The sequence below is a fragment of the Phoca vitulina genome, unplaced genomic scaffold (assembly GCF_004348235.1).
Source record: "Phoca vitulina isolate PV1807 unplaced genomic scaffold, GSC_HSeal_1.0 scaffold8, whole genome shotgun sequence".
NCBI classification, from domain to species: Eukaryota; Metazoa; Chordata; class Mammalia; order Carnivora; family Phocidae; genus Phoca; species Phoca vitulina.
Window position 1 is genome coordinate 28,004,668 of NW_022589711.1, and position 21,144 is coordinate 28,025,811.

Genomic DNA, 21,144 nt, shown 5'->3' on the forward strand with positions numbered 1-21,144 from the left:
TGGACTTTTATTAAATTGACAGAACTGTGGAGGAAATTGGCATATTAATTATATTGGGTCTTTTAAACCATAAACATTGTATATTTCTCCATGTAGATCTTCTGTGATTTTACTCAGCAATATTTGTAATTTTTTTATACATTAACTTTATCTAACTTTAAAAAAATCCCATTTATTTCTAGTTTTATAAGATTTTTCTTTTGTGGGGCGCCTGGGTGGCTCAGTTGTTAAGCGTCTGCCTTTGGCTCAGGTCATGGTCCCAGGGTCCTGGGATCGAGCCCCGCATCTGGCTCCCTGCTCCGCGGGAAGCCTGCTTCTCCCTCTCCCACTCCCCCTGCTTGTGTTCACTCTCTGGCTGTGTCTCTCTCTGTCAAATAAATAAATAAAATCTTTAAAAAAAAAAAAAGATTTTTCTTTTGTATTTCAATAGTTGGAAACTCCAAATAGGAGTATGTATGTTGTCCATGAATTTAGTTTGTGAATATTTTGTTTAGAATTATTGTGTATATATTCACAAGTGAGATTAGCTGGTATATCTTGTCATCAATCGAATACTGACATAGTAAAATTAGGTGGCAGGAATGGCTGTTCTTTAATTAGTAATTTCATTTTGACCTAAATGGGCACTCCAGTGCTTCTTAGAACTTGCTCACGTAAGTATCTATAGCTATGTTTGTTTCTTTGTTTGTTTGAAGAATCTCAAATGTGGCTTTAATGACTTTAATGGTTATAATCTAGTCAGGATTTTTACTTCTCTGTAACTTGTGGCGAGTTATATTTTAATAAATAATTTTGCATGTTGTCTAAGATTTTAAATTTAATGGAGTGAAACTAAGCATTCACATATTTTTTTTTTCATTTTGAATATTTCTGTAATTATTGCCACATTCGATTATTAATTTCTCTACCTCTGATCTTTTTTTATTATTAACATATAATGTATTACTTGTTTCAGGGGTACAGGTCTGCAATTCATCAGTCTTACATAATACACAGCGCCCACCACAGCACATACCATCCCCAATGTCCATCACCCAGCCACCCCATTCCCCCATCCCCTCCCCTCCAGCAACCCTCAGTTTGTTTCCTGAGATTAAGAGTCTCTTACGGTTTGTCTTCCTCTCTGGTTTCTTTCATCTTGTTTCATTTTTTTCCTCTCTTCCCCTATGATACTCTGCCTTGTTTCTTAAATTCCACATATCAGTGAGGACCTTTTTAAAGGTAATTTTATCAGATTTTACTATTTCATTAGACTTTTCAAAATGACATTTGGAGAATGTTACTTTAAAGCCATTTTGATATATGTTTTCGATACACATTTTTAAGTACCTACTTCATGCCAGGCACTGTGCTTAGGTGTTGTCCTAAAATAAACATACCCAGATATTATGTGGGAAAAAAAAAATGACATTTGGTTTTGCAAATCTTTCCTATTTTTCTTTTGAAATGTCTTTCTCATCTTTATTGTTACTTTCATTTTGCCTACTCACACACTAAGTGGGATTTTTAGTTCATTAATGTTCATCCTTTCTTGTTGCCAAACATGGACATTTAAGTCTACAAATTCCAACCCGTTCACTGTTTCAGGTGCATTTTATAAATGTGATAAATTGCATCATCATTATTTCTTATTCTGCAGTACTGCAGAGCTTAGTTATGATTCTTTCAAACTTTGTGTTGTTTAGAATTATGTTTTTATTTTGAAAACATTAATTAATGCATATTTTTGATATTTGATTTTAACATAATTAAAATGTGGTTAGATAAATTAAACTGATATTGATTTACTGAAATTTGTGAAAAAAATTATTGCCTACTACATAATTCCTTTTAAATAAATAATTCTAAAAACTTGAGATGAACAGGTGATATCCATATTTTCAGTGCAGTGCTCTATTCTTATCAATTAAAAGATAGGTGTTTTTAAACTTGTGACTATGATTATGGATTTGTCAATTTTTCTCATAATTCTGTCAAAATTTTCTACATAGATATAAGGCTAAACATATTTAGAATTATTGTCTTCCTAGTTAATTGTAAATTTATCATTATAACATGACATGACACTTTTTGTCTAATAATGCTATTTTTGCATTCTTTCATAATATTTTCATAATATAATATATACAAATTATTTTCCTTTTGTTTGGTTTTCTCAGTTTATCTTTGTTCTTTTATCTCCAATCTTTAGGAATCTTTATGTTGTATTTGAAACACCAGATAGTTCACTGTCTTTTATTTATTTGTATTTTTTTAATTCTTAGGAATTTAATATTTATTTGGGTGGGTAACTCACGTGCCTACAAAGAAACCTAAGATTCAATTAAAAGAAATATAAATATGTAGAGGGGCACCTGGGTGGGTCAGTTGTTAAGCGACTGCCTTCGGCTCAGGTCATGATCCCAGGGTCCTGGGATCGAGCCCAGCATTGGGCTCCCTGCTCTGCTGGGGGCCTGCTTCTCCCTCTCCCACTCCCCCTGCTTGTGTTCCTGCTCTCACTGTCTCTCTCTGTGTCGAATAAATAACTAAAATCTTTAAAAAAAAATATGTAGAAATTAGTTTCTTTCTATCTAGTGAAGAACAAATATATAAATGATCTAAGATTTATATACTACTTATGAGCCTCACTTTTCTCACTGTCTTGTCAAATTCAATTTGACACTGTCTTTTTAAATTCACTGTCTTTTATTGGAAAAATTAATATATTTATATTTATTATTATTACTTAAATAATTAGATTTATCTCCACCAGCTTGCTTTGGTATTTTAATATTGGTTGCTTCTGTATGCTTTTTTTCTTTCCTATTTTGTAAAATTAAGGTTTAATTACATTATTCTTAAAATAGAATCAATTATATATCTAAGTTTTCAACTGATTTACTAAAAATTTTGTCTTAACGTCTTAACATTAAAATTTATCAATATGACTATTATCTTTCTGTACAACATAAAAAATCTGTTATTATTTAACTCTGATCAGTCCCATTTTATAGAATTGTTATCCAGTATTTTAGTATCACCTGAAATTTTTATTTCATAAATTAGTAATGTTAATTATTATACTTATTCATTAAATATTATTTAGCTTTACCCACAGGCTTATCAGGGTTTTTATTTGCTTGTTGTTTATTTTGTTTTGTTTTATTTTTGCCACTGTATTTTTTTCAACCTAGGTTCAATTTCTGTCTTAAAGTACATTTTTAGGGAGTCTTTTAGCTGGGAACTGATACCTGAAATCTCAGTATGTCTCTCCCTCTCTCATCTCTTATCCTTTTGAAAATATCTTAATAGTGCTTTAAGAATCCTTATCTTGGCACACAATTCTAAACTGACACGAAATACATTTTATAATTTGGAAAGCATTATTCTACAATTTCTTGATTTTATTGTTGCTGTTGACAAATCTGTTATCTTGATTGTGCTCTTGTGTGCTTACTTAACTGTCTTGCTTTCTTCAGTTGCTTTCAGTTGAGGTCTGTTTAGAACTTGTGTCCAATTTTTAATTGGGTCATTTTCTAAATATCGGGTTTTAAGAGTCCTTCTTATATTTTAGTGGACAGTCTTATACGAGATGCATCTTTTAACTGTCCATTACGGCTCAAGTGTCAACTAGGATTGAATAGAAGTTGTTAGATCAGCTTGTACATTATGTTTTTATTTAGAGTCTTACATGGAACAACTCCCACGTTTTCTCCTGAGTCATAATGTATAATTTCAAACAGAGATCATGGTGTACACCCTGCAAGGAGTCAACTTAAAGTTCTAGCTCTGAAATATAATAAAAAAGAGACAGGGGCACCTGGGTGGCTCAGTCGTTAAGCGTCTGCCTTTGGCTCAGGTCATGATCCCAGGGTCCTGGGATCCAGCCCCACATCGAGCCCCTCATCGAGCTACCTGCTTAGTGGGAAGCCTACTTCTCCCTCTCCCTCTCCCCCTGCTTGTGTTTCCTCTCTCTCTGTCAAAAAAATAAATAAAATTTTTAAGAAAAAAAAAAAAAAGAAGAGACAGATTAACACAATTAGGACCTTAAAATTTTTTCTTGCCTTTATATTTACCCTAAATTTATAAAAATACAATTGAGGCAAAATGAAAAACAAACAAACAAACAAAAAACAACAAATAGACATCATCATAATAACTACTAACTCTATGATCATTAGGTACCAGTCATCATGGTAAATTATTTACATGCATTATTTAATTTAATACTCAAACATGTCTCTGTGTTGTGTTGTACTTTGAGGTATCTACTTTTATTATCACAATTTTTCATATGAGGAATCTGTGACTTAGAAAATTTGAGTAAATTACCTGAGGTCCAAAAGATTTGAACCTAAATTATCTGATCCATATCTTTTTATTAATTTATTAAGTAGCACATACTATTTATATAAAAACTATAAAGAGTACAGACATGTTTACTAGAGGATCTTCCAGCTTCAAATTCTATTTTTCAGAAATGATTGAAATTAACTGTTTAACACTCCAATAATTTAATATACCTATCTATCTACCTCCCCAAAATTGGCATTCTATTTTATGTGTCAATGCATCAAAATTTTCTATTCTAATCTATTATATTACTATCTTTGTAGAATGTAAGTTTTGGGGATTAAAGAAAAACTTAATATTTTGAAATATGAAGTTCCAGAGATATTATTAAAATACATTTAGTTTTCAATATTTGTTTTTATTCTCTGTTGGCTTTCCACTTTCTTTGTTCTAAATTATTAATTTATAGTTAGTTATTTATAGTCATTATATACATATCATACATATTATATATGTATACATATATATAGTGATTTTGTGCCTGTTTAGTTGAATTTTGTCATTTGGTAATTTTTTTTAAATCTCCCCTTTCCTCGGAGAACAAGCTCCTGTGTAATTGAAAATGTCTTTGTTCTACCTATGTCTGTGTATATAGATAAAATTTCATAAAAACTCAACTCAAACTTTTTCCTTTCCCCTATTCAATTCAGTATTTGATCTACTAAGTATTCTGGAAATAAGTATTAGTATGGAAAAGGCTAGGTTCAGAATGAACTTATACCTGGCAGGTGCCTTGCATGTCTTATCTGGGTATTTCTTAGTTGAACTCGTTCAGTAACTTTGTTAAGATATATCTCAGTAGAATTCCTTCTTTATGATTTTTTTCTGGTGTGTAATGTACCTATTCAGAAGTAATTCATTTGATAACTTTATTTAATGTCTTTCGATTGTTTTTTCTTTTTATTTTCTATTTCGGATCACCTATTATGTGTGTGTTGAATTTCTTTGGCCATCTCTATGCTGCCTCATGAGATGTAGTTAGCATAAGGGTTAAGAACATGTGCTCTGATGAAAGCCTGATTAGGTTTCAATGGCAGTTCCATAATTTAGTTGCTGTGTGAACACAGAATAATTTAATCTCTCTGAGCCTCAGTTAATCCACTGAGTTTATCCACTGCAATATGGAAATAATAATATAATTTTCATCAGAAGATTTTTGTGGTGATTAATTTAATATATGTAAGATGCCTAGAACAGGGCCAAAAAATGCAGGTTTTAGCTATTATTATCTCTGCTCTCTACTTTGTCATTTATTTTATCTGTAATGACTTTTATTCTCTTCTCTTTGTTTCCGTATTCTATTTATTTCTCCAAATACCTTTTTTTAAAAAAGATTTTATTTATGTATTTGACAGAGAGAGACACAGTGAGAGAGGGAACACAAGCAGGGGCAGTGGGAGAGGGAGAAGCAGGCTTCCTGCCGAGCAGGGATCCCGATGTGGGGCTTGATCCCAGGACCCTGAGCTGAAGGCAGACGCTTAACGACTGAGCCACCCAGGTGCCCCAATTTCTCCACATATCTTAATACCAATCATTGATTTTAGTAGTCTGTATTCTAATTTCAATACTTCTAAATTTATGTAATGATTTTATTACTATTTTTATTTGTTGATAACTGCCAGGGCAATGTGCATTTTTTCTATCTTCTAACTTTTTAACCTCTTGTTGCCTCTTCTGTTTATTTGTAAAAAGAGTTCTTTCTTCACTAATTTATTTTAGATTGTTAAAAAATGTTTAATTAAAATATTCTTATACATCTGGAGCCTGAAATTCATAAATCATCTATAATTTTATTTTTAGTTTTTTTTTTTAAAGACTTACTTTATTTGAGAGAGAGAGAGAGAGTGTACCTGGTGGGGGAGAAACAGAGGAGAGGGAGAGAGTCTCAAACAGACTACATGCTGAGTGTGGAGCCTGATGTGGGACTTGATCTCATGACCCTGAGATCACTACCTGAGCAGAAACCAAGAGTCAGAGGCTTAACCAGCTGTGCCACCCAGGGGCCCCAAATCATCTATAATTTTAAATGATTCTCTCCTTTAATGCTATTCTAATGTGTGTGAGTGTCTATTCAAAGCTACCAACTTATTCAGATTTGATTTGAGTCATTTCAATTTGTCTTTTTGTTTTAATTGTATTTGTTTCTTTGTATGTTTGTCCAATAATTGACTACAAATGAACATAGGTCACTGATCCATTACCTGAAGGTGGAAAAGTGAGCACCTAGTGTTGTTACTCTTCTGATTGAGATTTGGTTTCCTGTTGAAAGTAAAAAGATAACCAGGACAAAAGTTAAGTGGGGTTCATTTTTATGTCTTTCCACTCACAGGTTTTTTTTTTTTTGTAATTAGAAAGTTTTAAAATCAAATCCAGGTGACCCTGGGTAGTGCCTTCAAATAAAGGCATCTTTCATCTTCTGTATTCTCCTTAATGCCTCACTTCCAGCAAAGCTTTCTTTCAGGAGTCTTAGGTCTTTGGATGAATAGAGCTCTTGGGTTATGTCTACAATATCACTTTATGGTGAGGAACAAGGACACTACAGAAAAAAGAAAGAAAAGAAAGAAGAAAGAAAAGAAAAGAAAAGAAAAGAAAGAAAGAAAGAAAGAAAGAAAAAGAAAGAAAGAAAGAAAGAAAGAAAGAAAGAAAGAAAGAAAGAAGAAAGAAAGAAAGAAAGAAAGAAAGTCACAACCCCACAAACTTTAGTCATACTGTTTTTAAAATAATTCTCTTGAATTATTTAAAAAATTAAGTCTCTTAAGTTACTATTTAAAAAAATAAGACTTTACTCAAGAGAATGCCTCCATCCAATAAATACCAATGGAATGTTTTTCTTTGTTGCATCATTTTGATCATTTTGAAAGTTTTTAAGTATAGGAGTTGAGTAAGCATGCCTTGAATCTATCATATTTTATTGGAAGTTGCTTAAGACATTTTATTGTCTTTTCAAAATAAAAATGCTAGAAATCAACATTTTCAAATATGTAATCAGCATGGGTAATAAAAACTTTGATTATTCTTTTGGATATTATACCTTAATGATCTATTATTTTTTTAGAAGGACATAAATGATTGACTCTAGAACTACATCATTGCCCTGAGTTAAGAAATTACTCTAAAAGTATTTATATAAAAATTAGATTGGAGCTTATTCTATGATCAATCAGAGTGAATAAATCTATATTACTATATTATAATGTGTATATATGTGTGTGTGTGTGTGTCTGTGTGTGTATGGCAATTTACTTGTATCCCTGGCCTTGTGAGCAAGACATATGAAAAGTTTGTCTTAGCATAATGGTCTTGAGTATATACAATTTTTATAGTAATTTTATTATCCCAGCATAATGGTCTTGAGTATATATTATTTTTATAATAATTTTATTTTCCAGGATTCTTCAGAGAAATAAAATCAATAGGATGTGTATGTATGTGTATGTGTACAGAAAGGAAAGAAGGAAGGAAAGAAGGAAGGATGGAAGGAAGGAAGGAAGGAAGGAAGGAAGGAAGGAAGGAAGGAAGGAAGGAACTTATTATTGTAAGGAATTGGCTCATGATTCTGGAGGGTGGCGAATCCAAAATCTGCAGAGTAGATACCCAGAAAGGCTGATGCTGTAGTTTTAGTCGAAAGGCCAGCAGACTGGAGACCCAGGACAGCCAGTGCTCCAGTCTGAATCTGAAGGGCATCTGCTGTAGTACCAGGGAGAATCAATGTTGCAGATGAAGTCCAAAGGCAGTGTGCTAGAGAAATTCTTTCTTGCTTGGAGAAGGCCAGTCTTTTTGTTCTATTCAAGGACTCAACTGATTGGATGAGCCCTGGCCACATTAAGGAGGGCAATCTGCTTTACTTAAATCCATCAATTTAAATGTTAATCTCATCTAAAATTACTCTCACAAAAACACCCAAAATAATATTTGACTAAATATCTGGGCACCCCATGGCCCAGCCAAATGGACACATAAAATTAACCATCATAATTATCTTAGAGATTAGAATGAACTGTCCACTGATGAGAACCCTAAAAATCAGTATTTACTGGTTGCGCTCAATCATAAATCAGTAAGAGAACATAAGAAATAATAAAATTCCTTTCTTTCCAAAACGTTGTGTTTTTTTTAAAAAATAAAAACCTAAATGGGTAAGTAGAAAAAGTAAAGTCTATATATAGACATGAGCCAATTTACAAATGGTCCTACTAAAAATTGACAATTGAAGTCTGCCCATGTGGGAGTAAAATCTATTCTATAAAGAGATAACAATTTATACATAAATATCTTCAAATAGACATCCCTTTAAAAAATTAAACTGCATTTATTGTTCAAGATCAATGTCTTCTTTATTAAATTCATTGTGTTTGAACTTACTATTCAATTTTAAAACATGTTTAAAAAATAAAATTATGTTTTTTAAAGCCCTGGAGGAACTTTTTCCTTTATCTCAGAAAATCCCAGCTGCTGGGGTGTCTGGGTGGCTCAGTTGGTTAAGCATCTGACCCTTGATTTTAGCTCAGGTCATGATCTCAGGGTTATGAGGTGGAGCCCTCTTTGGGCTCCATGCTCACCAGGGAGTCTACTTGAGATTCTCTCCCTCCTCTCCCGCTATCCCTCCCCCAACTAGTGCATGCTTTCTCTCTTTCTCTCTCTCAGATAAATAAATAAATCTTTTTTAAAAAAGGAAAAAAAAAGAAAATCCCAGCTGCTAACTTTTGGGCAATCTATTCAATTTACAAATGAATTAGTTTCTAAATCTGGTTTTTAACATCATGAGATACTGGTAAGGAACAGAGAGCAATATTAACACACCATGATTTTCATTTCTTTTTACCAATTAATGGCTGATTAATATATAATTGATTGTATAAATTGAGTTGTCAAATTGGCACCTAAGCCATCTGAAAAAGTGACAATCTATTTCTAGGCTTTGGCAACGGAAGTATTTGGAGAAGGTCACCCAAAATATCTTTTATTTAGCTCTTCTGAGGTTTATTTTTTTTATTATTTCATTGGGATATTCAGAGAATGAGATGTTAATAAAATACTATGTTTCTTGTCAACTTTTATATAGTGCTTACTATATAGTGCTGAACACTTGTCTCAGTACTTTTTTTATTAAGCATGTTTGTCTCAGTACTTTTTATATAATAACACTTTTAATCTTCACAGTAAATCTATGATTTGTATATTCACATGTCCACTTTAAAGACTAGGTAAATGAGTCACAGAAAGTGAATTCCTTCCCCAAGTTCATTGTGGTAGTGAGCAATAGAGGCATGATTCTGTAATTTGACTGCTGAGCCTGGTTTTTAACCCCTCTACTTCACTACTTCTGCGTCACAACATACCCATGCAGCATTATTGCTAACAGTTCATAGTATATATGAGTTTGTTTAGTATGGCATTAGATAAAAATATACAAAAATAAAGATGCCTATATGTCAAAAAAGATAAATGCTTATGCATATATAGCAAGGAAACATAAAATAGTACTCCAGAAAGAAACTGTCATATCCATAATGAGATTGGTAAATTTTATTTATTTTTTTTTTAAAGATTTTATTTATTTGACAGAGCGAGATACACAGCGAGAGAGAGAACACAAGCAGGGGGAGTGGGAGAGGGAGAAGCAGGCTTCCCGCTGAGCAGGGAGCCCAATGCGGGGCTCGATCCCAGGACCCTGGGATCATGACCTGAGCCGAAGGCAGACGCTTAACGACTGAGCCACCCAGGCGCCACCAAGAGATTGGTAAATTTTAAAAAGTATAACAACATCAAGTGATAGCAAGGATGGGATAAAATCACATTTATACATGTTTAATGGGGATTTAAAATACTGCAAATCTTATTTAAAAAATTTGGTCTTTCTATTAAAATTAGATATGCATATAACCTCTGTGCATTCCTTTGCTGGAATTATTTTCAATTTTCTCCAGCAAATTTCCAATGTAATACATTTCAGGGAGAACAGTTTTTGTCTTCTGGGAGGCTGCCAGAAATAGTCCTTTACAAAGTGGTAATTTCTGGAAGACAGGTCATGGTTTGCCTCCCTAGCAGGTACAGGAAAACTGCTAGCAGCTTTGTTATTTCCTGATGTTATGTTTGGACATTTGAGTTACATGGTGGCAGAGAAGCTTCTGGACCCTGATATCAGGAGATTTTCTCTAACTCTAGCACGTTCTACTTAACACTGAAAAAATGCTGGCTTTCTAAACTGTTCATGTTCTTTTGAAAATGTCTTCCTTTAACTTTACACATGAGACAGCCTGTGTAGTGCATCAAAAAACAGCATGTTCTGCGGAAAAGGGGTGATTTAAAATAAATGCTTGACAGAGAATACCTGATAATTCCAAGCAATGTGCTCATTAATGAAACCACTTTATAGAATACTTAAAAAGTAAATTTTGCATGGGAAGTTTCAAGCATTTTCCAGTAACCCTACAGATGTTTATGGTATTAATGTGAACAAAGTGACAAAATTTCAATAAAGAATGAAAGGGATGGGCTTTTACACATAACAAAGTGGGAAACAAATATTTCACTTACTGAATTTTATTTTTAATCTACAACAGAAAAACTGTGGTGACTCTGGAGTAGAATGACAGAGCACAGAACTTGGAATCAGAAGATAAACTTTCAGTTTCTGCTTTTATGGCTTGGGCATTTCTGAGCTGAAACCATAAAAAGGTGGCAAATTCTCAGTGCATTCACTTATTGTGCATATATAAGCCAAAGTCATTTGAAAATTAGAAGTATATTTAGTTACAAAAGAATTATTGGCCAAGTGAGAACATGATTTATATTATGGAGGGGTGTTTCCTTTTGATTCAACATTTCATATCTTTTGGTTTTCTAGGTATAGATTAGTAGTAGGTCAGAGCATATGTATTCTATAATTCATGAACATTTGAAAGTTTGCAAAAATGGGTATAGCATAGAATTGACTTAATTATGGCAGGTGGTGTACATAATTCAGAAGTTCAATCTTTCATTACTTACTTTGAAATACAAAAAATTACATGATGGAATGATGGATGGTAGAGAGAAGGATGGATGTGTGATAAAGTAAGCATGTCAATATGTAGGTAGTGGGTATGTGGGTGATCATTATATCATTATTTCAACCTTGCTGTATACTTAAAATTTTTCATAACAAAATGTTGGGGGGGGGAAAGGAGTAAGTGGCTCTTATGAGGGTTGAAATTGTCTTTGTTCTGACTGAAATCCTGAAAGAGAACTTGCCAACCAAGAATGGCCAAAGAGCAGGCTGCTGACATGGGGTGAACTTCCTTTCAGAGAGTAGGAAAAAAATAATAAAAATGAATGAATGTCTTTTATGTTTCTGATTGCTTGTTAAAGATCACAGGCATTATAAACCCTCCTTAGATGTGTACTGGGATATAGAAATTTTAAAAAGTGTAAGTTTATAGGCAGGCCTTATAAACTTAAAATAATGTGGAGGAATTATCTGACGTAGAATTTTTGACTCCATTTAAAGCTTTGCAATTAATTAATTAGTGAATTAACCCACATTCCATCTATTTAAAGATTCTTTGACTATTTAAAAGATGTATATATTTTATGTTGTCAATTACTGCACTCTAAATCATCTTACAATGGTCATTTTACCTATACCATATAATTATACTGGAAGGCTCAACTTACATTTTGCTTAAAATCGTAAGTACAGTTACTTATCCCAAAATAAATAATGGATAAATATCTAAATCATCATAATAAACTAAATAAACAAAATAGTCTAAATAAATAAAAGAAAGGAGAAGAAAAGGAAAGGAAAAAAGGAAAAAGGGAGGGAGAGAAAGAAGAGGGTAGGAAGAGAAATATGAGATTCTCCTTAGAATAAATGAAATGGCAAACCTGTGATATTTAGATGGCTGGACAATTTAACAATTTCATTTTGGGTTCATTTCATTTGAACTTACATTCATTTTAAGGCTCAAACTCTGTACTGAGGATCTTTATATTTTCTTACCTCCTCCCCCCACAAATTTCCCCTCAAAATATTTTTCAAAAATTGATTTTTGTATATCAGGCAAAATGTACATATTCTATAGTGATGGGTTAAGGGACTTGGCCCTTAGGTGATTCTTCTCTATCTCAGGTTGTTCTTAAACATTGACTATGACACGATTTCTTTTTGTTAATTTGCATCCCAGCTTTTGAAGTATCCATGACTGTAGTTTCTGTTCTCTTGGCACACTCAGGGCTTGGCCCATCCCCTGCCTTCTAACCCACCTCTGTTAAGGTTGACTAGGCCCACCTTCTTTATAACAGTGCAGATTCTCTGAAACCCATGAGGCATGTGCCTCATCCTTTCCCTGGCTTCAGCAGTTGACCTTATAGTTGACCTTAACAGGTGCATACATTTTCAATTCTCAATCGCCTTTTACATATGTCTATGTTATCATTCCATGTCAGGAAGAGATCTAATTGCCTCTAAAATGCACTCCATTCTGCATGAAACACTGTGACATTGTTTCTTCCAGAATCCAAAAGGAGAAAACCACATGCCCATCTGCTTTTAGCTCTCCTCTCTACCTGAGGTTTCCATCTTCTCAGTAATTTCCACCTTTTATTTTTGAACCAACGCTCAGAAATGGAAAGTGATGAAAGTCTGGTTTTCTAATAGATATAGTTTACTTTGTTTGTTTTGTTTTTAATCATCCAAAGCCCTCTCTACACCTTTCACCAGCATGAGTCTTTTTTTTTTTTCCTTTTGTTTCTAAGCAGAATCCACATACCTTCTCCATGGAGTAATGGAGTATCAAGGTCTTATTTTAAGGGTGGGAAGACTGCAAAGAATGAAAAATTAATGAAGGAAATATATCCAGCAATTTCATAAAAAATATTAACACTACTATTAAATGATTTATCCTATATGTAATGATTTATAAAATTAAAAACAATTTATAGAGGACAAAACTATTACCAATCTTATCTATTTTCTTCATATTTATATCAAAAGAGTATAGAATACAAAGCATAAGTCAATTCAGATTATCAATAAATACATTCAAAAATCAAAAGTAGTAATTCAAAATTCAAGAACTCAATATATTATTTCTACGGTGCTGAAAAACAGGTCAAATCTATGAATTCTAGTATATGATTCTGGACATTGCTTTCTTATCAATGAACATGCTGTACTTTCTATTCAAACATCAATTTACTAAAGTTGCTTATTTACCTGCTCTCAGATTCAACAATTCCATTCCTAGAGATAGACCCGTGAGAAATGGGTACATGGGTTGATCAAAAGATAATACAATATGATTTCACTCATATGTGGAACTTAAGAAACAAAACAACAAGTAAAAGAGAGAGAGAGAGAGAGAGAAACAAAGAAACAGACTCTGAACTATAGAGAACAAACATGATTACCAGAGTGGAGGCGATTGAGGGGATGGGTGAAATAGGTGATGGGGATTAAAGAGCACACTTATCATGATGAGCTGAGATGCTGAATTGCTATATTGTATACCTGAAACTAATATAACACTGTATGTTAACTATACTGGAATTAAAATTAAAAAAAAAAACTAATTAAATATAAAAAAAATGTACAAAAATTTTCTTATTAGCCTCATTCCTGATGGCCAAAAACTGGAAGTAAAACAAATGCAAATGAGTTATAAAAATGTGGCACATGCCACTGATTAATCCCACTGATATTATGTTTAGAGAAATGAAAAATGCACATGTTGTGTAATTCCATGTGTAGGAAGTTAAAAAAACTATAAAGTTAATTAATATGTGGTCATAGGAGACAGAAAATGTGTTATTTCTGATATGCCAAGGAAGGTCACTAACAAACCTTTCAGGTGTGGTAGGTGTGTTCCATATCTTGATAGATAGTAGTTACATGAGTATCTACATATGTAAAATACTTCAAAGTAAATACTTATGGATTAATTTTGTATTTTACACACTTCATCATATTAATGTTACATCCCTCCCCTCCGAAAAAGAAAAAAAATACATAAGTAATAGGCTTTAAACTGATGTGTTTTTTTCTGAAGGAAAGGTAAGTTACAAGATTTCATAAAATATTAATTTTTCCCTAAAAGGTTATTCATAGCATAATCATACTAGTATCTGGATTTGTTACTATCCTTCTCTTTCTCTTTAGATGTTATTAATGCCAAGAAGACTGTCATGTGAAACTAACTAACTCAGAGTGTTTAGATAAATTCTTAACCTCATAGTACTTAATAGGAGAGCATAGGGAAATTTCAGGGTCTTTGGGGTTAATGGATGTGCATTCAAGCCACCCAGTCTGGTATTTTTATTACAGCAGCCAAAGGAATTAAAACAACTGCTCTTTTCATGTTCTAGTTGTATGAACTTGAGCACCTCTTTTAACCTTGCTAGAGTATCCTTTAGTTTTCTTCTCTGTAAAACTAAATACTTTTAATACCTATTGCACAGGGTTGTTTGAGTTAAAAGGAATAAAAGATTAAGTGATTAAATAATAGATTAAATGCGTAAGAGAGCAAATGGTAAAATGCATCACCTACCATGTAGTCAGTCCTATATCTGTTAAATCTCACCCCTGCATATTTTCAGACAGAAGTGGAGTGGTGAGAATAAAGGTGGAAGTGGAAAGATAAATAAGACTCAGCCTCTGCTCTTTGTCCATTTACAATCAGTCATAGTGAAACTAGGACACACATACCTATAATTAGAGATATAGTAAAATAGTTATATAAGGAGTGATACAAAGCAGTAGGGGGATTAAGCCTAGAAGAGCTTCTTTCCTTTGGGGTTCAGGAAAGAGCATCTGAGGGACAAATATATTTGAGGCAGTCTTTCAAAGATAATTGATGTTTACACAGGTAAATTATGTAAATGCTATATATGTAGGAATACATAACACCTCTAGGAACCATAGATTTAGTTCAAATTTAGCATAAATATTTAACATGTATAGTAAATAGCAGATATAGCAATAGAAAGTAAGGTGGAATACATAGGGTAACAGGCATGTTGTAAAATAACAGAAGTTCCATATTATGTCAATTAAAAATATACATATTTTGTATATGAAATAACACAAATATTATCATTTCTTCTCCTTCACTACAGAATTTATATTGAGGATGTTATTTATAAATACAGTAAAATACTAATAGCAGTAATGAGAATGCATGTAGGAAGATGCAAAACCATTATTATTTTTTTAATTCTTAAGAATATAAGCAATTGGCCCTCTTGGAGATGCAAGAAAACACCTGTCTTTCTAAGACAGATTTCTTCATTTCTTTATCCAGATCAATAAGTAGTCTCCGGATAGAATCTAGTGAGAATAAGAGTTAACTCCTCTGCTATAGCCTGAATATTTGTATCCTCCCAAAATTCATTATGTTGAAACTTAATCCCTAGTGAGATGATATCTGGAGGGGGGCCTTGGGAAAATCATTTGGTCACAAGGGTAGACCCCGCACAAATGGGATTAGTGCCTTTATGAAAGAGACCACAGAGAGCTCCCTTATCCCTTCTGCCACCATGTGACACACGCCATGAGGACAGAAGATAGCTGTCTATCAATCAGGAAGTGGACCCTCACCAAACACCAAATCTGCTGGAGCCTTGATCTTGGACTTTCCAGCCTCCAGAATGTAAGAAATAAATGTTTGTTATTTAAGCCACTCAGTCTGGTATTTTTGTCATAGCAGCCCAAAGGAACTAAAACAACTGCTAAAACGGGGAGAGACTTACTGCCTGGACATTCCTTTAGACCCAGGTGAATATGATTCCCAAATTTCTAGGGAGATCCTATTTAGCAAGGAGACTGTGGAGCCAAAGACCTCAAGGCTCATTTATTGGGACAGATAGGACTATGATTTTCTCTGAAGTCTCTAAGATAATAATAACACCAGCTTAGCCCTGTAGCTGAGAACTGTCATCTTTACTCTCTGTGATCTGCCTTTTTCCCTCTTGCTTTGGTCTCTGCCCTCCTATCATTCTTCCTTCTCTTCCACACTCCTCTTCCCACCCTTTCTCTGCACACACACACACAAACACGTGCACACATATTTTGGCATTCTGGTGGTAAAACCGTCATTTGCTATTTCCTCAACATATCTAAAAATATAGTTTAGCATCAAAAGTTAAATTTAACTTACTTCTTTAAAGTCAACATTCTGCCTATTGAAAAATTATCATTGCTTTCCTCCAAGTTAGAAATATTCTCTTAAAATAATGGCTTATTGCAGAAATACTATAGATATTCAACATTAGAAATACAAATAGTGCTGCAATTCACCTGCTTGTGAACAATCCTGATGAGCATTTGTCAGGCTGATCTAAAAGCAATTATAGCAATTCATTCTCTTTCTTACAGAAATACTGAAAAGATATTGCAGAACACCTTGAAAATGAGTGATCTGAAATGCCTTACTAACATGGAAACATGTTAATACTAAGAAAAAGTAGCCTGGTGATGGGTATTAAAGAGGGCACGTACCGAATGGAGCACTGGATGTTATACGCAAACAATGAATCATGGAACACTACATCAAAAACTAATGATGTAATGTATAGTGATTAACATAACATAATAATAAAAAAAAATAAAAATAAAATTCTTAACTCTCAAAAAAAAAACTAATGGTATAATGTATGGTGATTAACATAACATAATAAAAAAAGCAGAAAAAAAAGAAGCATGAATATTTGACAATAATGATAACAGTGTTTTTGTTATTTCTGCATGTTACCTTTATCTAGGCTGTATCTCTGTAGGTGATCTAAGTTTTGTGAGCCTTGAAGCCTATGAAATCATGGAACCCTCTACAAGAATATAAAGTTATAAACACAAAATTAGGTACAGGGCCAGTACAAGTGAAAGATCTTGAAGCTTAAATTTTGTTACGTTCAGGGCAAATTCATCCCAGCACATCATCTAAAGTGTGTGCAACTTATTTATGAGTACATACAAAACCATGCTTAGGTTATCTTAGATTTCCTCTGATAAAACATTTTTGAGGAAGCCTGTAAAATAATAATATATTCCACGTTTTTGATAGAGGTCACATGATCACTAGGAATTTGAATCTAATATTTTTAAGGTGAAATGATGGTTTATTCAATGTGTATCCTAAACTTACACACATCCGTGTTCTTACCTTTAATTTCTTTTTAAGAAATGCCTATTCTACATATTACAAGAAGTAATATATTTCCTTTTCATTTATTATTCTTAGTTGTATATGACCTCTACTCATTATCATTTTTTGTTGAAAACTATCTTATATTTTGTTTCTCTCTTTTAACACATAGCACATTCTATTTATTTGCCCAATTTGTTGACATATGAATTCTTGACCTTCTATAACAACAAGATCCCTAGGATGATTTTCTGGCTTCACTACATGAGTCTGGGAGTAAAACAAAAACAAAAACAAAAAACAACTTACTTCTAGTTGGTTTTAGAATTTTGTGTGTTTGCTTGTCCATCTCTTCTACACTCAAGAATGTCTTCAGTTTTTGCCTGAACATTATATCAAATCAACCCCAGGCAAAAGCTTTTTCTGAATTGAAAATGAATTGAGTTCTGTTTGTATTTCAGTGCTTCATTCAAAATTGCTCTGAAGAAAGGATTTAGCCAGCTTCCTTAGCCTTTTATCCTCTTATTGACAGGTTTTGTTTTGTTTTGTTTTCCTCTCAGTTATCCCAAACATTATTCAAAAGATATGCAAAAAGTTCTCACAGTTGGAAACACAGGTAGTTCCTCACTTACAAGCTACCAAAGAACCCTGATGAGCTCATTATCATGACTACTATTAAATTCAGACTGAAATAAAAATAACTATTTCAACAAAAATAATCAACGGCGTTCATAAAAATATCCATCTTGAGACTGAATTGATGGTCTCCACATTATTTGTGTTATTGTAAATTTATATATATTTACAAATACATAAAAGTAGAGGCATGAAAATCTTGGTAAGAACTCAGACCTTAGTATATATCAGTCAAATCTGCTAGTATAAAATATTTGGCAAAATTGGGTCTATTTACTTTTAATAATGAAAAATGACATTTAAAAACTTATTTTAAGATAGATGTGGTACTTTGTATTTAAAAAATCCTGAACAATATCACTACCTGTGCAAAAACAGCAACATTTAATAAAGGTTAAACAGCTTTCTTTGGCAAATGGCAAATTGCATTGATCTCATTTCAATTTAATTTAATGTAATTCAATGAGTATAATTAAGCATTATTTATTTCACTGAATTGCATGACGGAAAATCCCTATAACACAGATTCTCTATCATCAACAAGACTGTATAATTTAAGGACATAACTTATATAAATAAAAAATAAAATAGGTTTTTGAAGAATACAGAAGCTTGAAAAGTATACATTTTTTTAATTATTTGCTATATATGTGTAAGAACAATGCAAGCCAAAAACTAGAACGGTTGCTCAAAAACACCAACATGACAAGACTTCTAAATATCTGTGTTAAATACTAAAGTTATATCTAGAACTAAAACAGATTTTGGATTCATGCACATAACTCACTAACTTTATTATTTTATTTTATTATAATTGGGACATACTGACATATAACTGCATAAGTTTAAAGTATACAACGTGTTGATTTGATAATCTTACATATTGCAATATGATTACCATTGTAGCTTTAGCTAAAACCTCCATCATGTCATTTAATTATTTCTTTTTTTTGTGGTGAGGATATTTAAGATCTAGTCTCAGCAACTTTGAAGTATAAAATACAGTATTGTTAACTATAATCACAATGCTGTGCATTAGATTCCCAGAACTTATTCATCTTCTGAGAATTTGTGCCCATTGATCAACTTCTTAATTCTCCCATTCCCAAGCCCCCATTCCACTGTTTCTATAAGTGCAGTTTTTTTTAGATTACACATATAAATGATATACACTATTTGCCTTTCTCTGAAAGAATTGCCTCATTTAGCATAATGCCCTTAAAGTCCATCCATATTTTTACAAATGGCAAGATTTCCTTCTTTCTCATGGCTAATATTTCATTGTGTATGTCTACATATATTACATCTTCTTTATCTATTCATCTTATATAGACAGCATATAGTTGGGTCTTTTTTTTTTTTAATCCATCCACCTATTTTATACTTTTTGATTAGAGAAATCAAGCCATTTATATTTAGAGTAATTATACTAATGCGATCTTATTCATTGCTTTACGACTGTTTTGTACTTCCAGTGTTCTTTTCTCTTTTGTTGCCTAACTCTGTGGGTTAGTAATTTTCCTTGCTGGTATTTTATGATTCCTTTCTCTTAATTATTTGTGAATCTACTACAGGTTGGTGCTTTGTGGTTATCATAAGGTTTATATAAAACATGTTGTAGATATAACAGTCTATTTTATGCTGATAGCAATTTAACTTCAATCTTACACAAAAACTACCCCTTTCTCTTTCCCTATATGTTTTTAATGTCACAATTTACCTCTTTTTTATATTGTGTTTTCATTGACAAACTATAGCAGGTATAGTTATTTTTACTACTCTTTTCTTTTGGGCGCCTGGGTGGCTCAGTCAGTTAAGCGGTCAACTCTTGCGTTCTGCTCAGGTCATGATCTCAGGGTTGTGATTTCGAGCCTCCAGTCTCCAGTCCAGCACAGAGCTCAGTGGGGAGAATGCTTGAGATTCTTTCTCTCTGGTACTGCCTCCCCCCACCACCACCTCTGCCACTCACGCATGCATGCTCTCTCTCTCAAATAAATAAATCTTTTTATTTTATTTTATTTTTATTTATTTTTTTAAAAGATTTTATTTATTTATTTGACAGAGAGAGAGAGATAGGGAGAGCAGGAACACAAGCAGGGGGAGTGGGAGAGGGAGAAGCAGGCTTCCCGCGGAGCAGGGAGCCCGATGCGGGACTCGATCCCAGGACCCTGGGATCATGACCTGAGCCGAAGGCAGACGCTTAACGACTGAGCCACCCAGGCGCCCCATCAAATAAATAAATCTTTTTAAAAACATATTCTTTTCTTTATCTTTTGATCTCTGTAGTATAGTGAAGAGATTAACCCATCATCATATTAGAGAATAGTTTCCTAAATAAAAATATACCTTTAACTTGACCAGTATGTTTTATAGTTTCACATGTTTTCAGGTTACTAATTAATGCCTTTTCATTTCAGCTTAAAGAACTCCTTTCTGCGTTTCTTCTAAGACAGGTCTAGTGGTGACAGACTCCCTCAGTTTTTGTTTGTCTGGGAAAGTCTTTATTCTTCCTTTATTTCTGAAGGATAACTATGCCACATAGAGTATTCTTGGCTGGCAATTTTTTCATTCAGGACTTTGAATATATCATCATCCCACTCTTTCCTGACCTCAAAGGTTTCTCCTGAGAAATCTGCTGATAGCCCACAAGGGCTCTTCTTTTTTTCCTCCTCTTTCTGCTTTTAGAATTCTCTGTATTTGATTTTTGACAGTTACATTATAATTTGTCTTGGAGAAGATCATTTTGGATTTAAATAATAAGATCATTTTGGATTTAAATAAGATAATAATAGCTTCATGAACTTGGATGTCCAAGCTTGTCCCCAGGTTTAGAAATTTATGTCATTTGAGGACACAGCAAGAAGGCGACCACATGTAAGCCAGGACCAGAGCCCTCACCAGAAGCCAAACCCTACTAGTCCTTCTTTTTAGATTTCCAGCCTCAAGAACTGTGAGAAAAATAAGTATCTCCTATGTCACCTGTTCATGATATTTTGTTATGGTGGCCAAAGCTGAGTAACACAGAGAACCACAAATAATAATTTCACTTCTACAT